This window comes from Cupressus sempervirens, chromosome 4, assembly GCF_028749045.1.
Source record: "Cupressus sempervirens isolate cs-2001-9-10 chromosome 4, ASM2874904v1, whole genome shotgun sequence".
Lineage (NCBI taxonomy): Eukaryota > Viridiplantae > Streptophyta > Pinopsida > Cupressales > Cupressaceae > Cupressus > Cupressus sempervirens.
In genome coordinates this window covers 398812584-398817203 of record NC_143121.1, presented here as the reverse complement: position 1 = coordinate 398817203, position 4620 = coordinate 398812584, and the positions used below count along the sequence as shown (strand labels likewise).

Sequence of the window (4620 nt, the reverse complement as noted above, 5' to 3'; positions counted from 1 at the left end):
AATGGAAGGTGTAAGGACCTTACTGGCATATGCTGCCTTCAAAGGATTTAAAGTCTATCAAATGGATGTAAAGTCCACATTTCTAAATGGTATACTTGAAGAGGAAGTCTACATAGAGCAACCAAAAGGTTTTGTTGATGAAAAGAACAAAAATAAGGTATGTAAACTACATAAGGCTCTATATAGATTAAAGCAAGCCCCTAGAGCTTGGTATGAGAGACTTCACAAGTATCTAGTGCAAATAGGATTTGAGAGAACTAATGACAACAACGACATGTACATCAAATCAGAAGAAGGTAAGGATATTCTTGTATCTAAAATATTTGTGGATGATATAGTCTTTGGAGGAAAGGAAGTTCTTTGCAAAAGTTTTTTCTGAAAAAATGAAACATGAGTTTGAAATGACTATGTTTGGAGAAATCAAATTCTTTGTAGGATTGCAAGTACATCAACTAAAACATGGTATATTTGTGACACAATCAAAATATATCAAGGAGATACTCAAGAAGTTTGGACTAGAAGACTCCAAACCAGACAACACACCAATGGCAACATGACACAAGTTATCTAAAAATAATGAATCTACTGAAGTCAATCAAACAATATACAAATCCATGATTAGAAAACTACAATATGTTGTACATAGCAGACCAGACATAGCACTAGTAGTTGGAAGAGTGGCTAGATTCTCTACCAATCCTAGGGAAAATTATCTCATGGTAGTAAAAAGGATAATGAGGTATCTCAAAGGAACTGATGATTTTGGCCTATATTACAAAAAGAATGAGAAGTTTGAGCTCAATGTATATACAAAAGTAGATTGGGGAGGAAACATTGATGACAGAAAAAACACAAGTGGAGGAGCATTATTTTAGGAAAAAGGCTAGTTACTTGGACTAGTAAGAAACACACATGCACATCTTAGTCTACTGCAGAAGTAGAATATGTGGTAGCAGTAGTCAATTGCACAAACATTGTTTGGCTTAAACATGTGTTGAAAGGAATGAAAGAAGAGGTAACTAAACTTGTGACACTATATTGTGACAATACAAGTGCTATAAACATATCCAAGAATCCAGTGATGCATGCAAAAACCAAGCACATTGCAATCAAGTATCACTATGTTAGAGAATTGGTGCAAGAAAAACAAGTAAAGATGGAGTACATTCACACAAAGGAACAAACTCCAGATATCTTTACCAAACCATTGCCCAAGGATGCATATGAATATCTTAGAGGCAAGTTGGGGGTAATGCCCCTAACTCAAGTAGTCTAAAGTAACATAGAAGCTACCCTGCATCAACAAGAGTAGATCATTGAAATATCAGAAGAGTGATGCAGAGGATGACAACAAGAGAAAAAACTCTAGATTAGTCACAAGCATGGTGATAGAGGGAGAAAAACATGAAAATGCAAAGCTTATATTTAGCATGTTGAAGATGCTACATCTTTGGCATTTATGTCACAGAGGGAGAAATATGAGAAACTAATCAATATAAAGTAAGAGGGAAATATATATGAATCATGTATAAGAAAGACAGAGATTTAGAAGAAGTAAGATTTAGAAAGCAGCTATAAAGGATCAGGAATACAGAGTAAGGATGCAATAGTACAGAGGGAGAAGAAAAACAAAGGATTTAGATTTTGGTCGTAACTAAGTTGATCAGCTTAATCATTTGATCAGTTTGGCTTTCCATCAATGCCAAAGAGGAAGATTGTTGGAAATGATTGAAAAGATCATGAATGAAGAGAAATGGAACTAGTAAAGAATATTTTCAATCATTTTTTTGCCATTGATGTCAAACTTGCTACTTGCAAAAATTACAATTGCTTTAGTGATCCAAGAACTATTAATTGGTTGATTGACAAGGAGGTGGCAATCAATAAGATGTAACTAGAGTACCTAGAGAAAGGTTGAAGTTATGATGATATAATGAAGTATAAGGATTGGCTAAGCCATTGATGAAATAATGTATTGATGACATACTCTAAGAGAATGGACACACTATGATACATCAAAGATGTAAGGATTAACTAAGTTCAATAGAAAGAATCGAGTAAGCTAGTTAGAGCCAAATAGATTCTCAGTTGAAGTTGAGCAAGTTAAACTTTAGTATAAGTTGAGTGATTACTCAGATGCTGAGTAACACCAAATCCTTCAGGTGTGAAGTAGTAGCAACAGATAATGAATGCCGAGTAAGTATTCAGGTGTAGAGCGCCAGTATATAACATTAAGATGTTGAGCGCCAGTAAATATAACATTAAGAAGTCAAGTAACATAGAAGGTGTTGAGAATCAGTAAACCAATAATGCCGAGTTGCTGCATTATTTTGAAAATCAAAGATTTGCCAGATCTAAGCCAACATGGTAGTTATATAGAATTTTGCGAACTAGATAGAAGATAAGAAGGACGAGCTAGTGCCACAAAACACTATGTAAAACATTTTTAGCGAATGCAAATGTATTTATCATGAAGTTTGTAGAAGAAACAATTTGGAGGGAAAATAATACCGTTTTCTCAAGAGAGAATTAAGATTTGGGTGGGAAATGAAGAATTGAACTTCTTTATAAGGAGTTACAGGTCAGAGATTAAGTGCGCATGCAAGAGAGGGAATTTTTCATAAGTTTGATCATTTGAAGAAGCTTAGAGGAGTAAGAATAGAGCATCAAGACTCTGAGTTGATCTAGTGACCAGAGAGATTGCATTGGCATAATGAGTGGAAGAACTCAAGGAGACAGGTCTTGAAGGGTGAACAAGCTATCTACACTGTAAAGGAGGAAAGCCAAGTAAAGAAGAGAAGTGAAAGAAGTGATCTAAAATCTACACAGTGAGGGTTGCAAATCTTTATTAGGTCAAAACCCTTCTAATACTTTCTTACCATAGTATTAGATATTGAAACCCTACATTGCTAGGTTAGCTTAACAACTAGGTGGATAAGACTCAGGAAAAGAATAGAAGATCCCCAGGAAAAGGATAAGAGATCCTTAGGAGGAGGATAGGAGATCCTTAGAGGGATGAAAGATTCTTTTAAGAAGGTGACTGAAAATCCCATGGACTTGGGTGAACCTAACAGCTCTTTGTAAATCCTTTAACAGGGTGACATTCCAAGTTGAATGTTCTTAAATCCTTTAACAAGGTCACATTTCACAATGTGCTGTGGCCTTTAATATGGCAAGCCTTGAACAAGACAGACCATCAGAAGTGGTTGAAATCAATTGCGCAGTTATTTTGTGGGCATCATCCCCACTCCAAATTTACCTTCTTATTGTTGGAGGGTTTTTGGGTTATCAAATCCTTAGTGTTATGCTGTGATGAATCTTTACTTTTCATGGTTGTTTAATGTTCAATTGCATACATGATAATTTTAGTTATGTGTCATTAAGGATTTGTAGAAAAAGTTTAATTGGACATCATTGGACCTTGGATAACTGATTCACCCCCCCTCTCAGTTATTATAAATAATTATAACTATATATATATTCGATCCTTTTTAAAAGAAAATTTTTAGTTCCACTTGATATATTATATTAATATTTTCAGTTTTACATGTTTTCTGGTTCTAGAATAAGGTCCTTGCCAAGAGAAGAACCAATACAGATTTTTCTATTCTTGAGCCCATCATGTAAAAAAACTCGAAAAGAGATAGATCACTATGAGGAAGACTTCATCAATAGTGCATCTTTGGTACAATGATGAATACATTCAGAGAGCTAGATATAGGCATTACATGTTTTACATCTCTATAGGACTACACCCCATAGTTACAAAAAGACCTTATTGTATAATATAAAATAGTATTAATATCACATATGTGATAATAATAAACTTCTTATTGATGTTCATATTAGACCTAAATATCTTAATATTTTATATGTTTACACATAGATGAAATAAACATTTTGTAATTTAGGGATACTATTTCCTACTATCATTTGCAAGCAAGTAGGCATATTGGAAAACCCTGTACAAGAGTAGAGAAAAGAAAGTAACATATCCGGTCATCTTCAATTGGTTCCTACCTATATGCACATACCATCAATCATTAAAATTACCCATATCTTACCTTCTAATTCAAATATCATTATTTCATTCCATAATGATATTATGATTTCTGCACTTTTGAAAAAGATAGATAAACTCACATAAACTTAGTACTAATGTTGTGCAAGAAGAGAGCAATTTGAAATCTTGCCAAATGATTTCTTGGATAGAGTCTAGCACCTCTTCCAAATGGTATAAACCATGGATTTTTGGATAAAGCCTACAAATTAAAAAATAAATTGAATTAAATTATCATTATGTTGTACATAATACCATTTGAAGTTTATATTCAAGCAAACAAAGTTACATGCAAGGAAAGACTCATTTTTCCACTGCCATGGGTTGAAAGTGAATGGATCACAGTAGTATTTTTCATCTAAATGAATGGCAACTAGGATTATATACATTTTCCATTATTTAGGAATAACATATTTGCACTTACTTAGTTTAAAATAGTGTAACATTAGACTTGTTAATTTCCTTACACAATATTCAATTAAAGATTTCACAAAATAGAACCTTTAAATTTAATATTTTATGTTGCTTATCTATAAGGCCCTTGGCCTACACTACCCAAT

General features: G+C 33.4%; 1 long non-coding RNA gene across 1 annotated transcript; it reads right to left on the bottom strand.

Annotated features, from left to right (window-relative positions):
- Positions 1 to 3977: 3977 nt before the first annotated feature.
- On the bottom strand, positions 3978 to 4269 carry LOC149561726 (uncharacterized). Its single transcript, XR_016363851.1, has 2 exons — positions 4144 to 4269; positions 3978 to 4020 (listed from the first exon to the last, which is right to left on the bottom strand). It is a non-coding gene; the product is annotated as an uncharacterized LOC149561726 (long non-coding RNA).
- Positions 4270 to 4620: the final 351 nt, after the last annotated feature.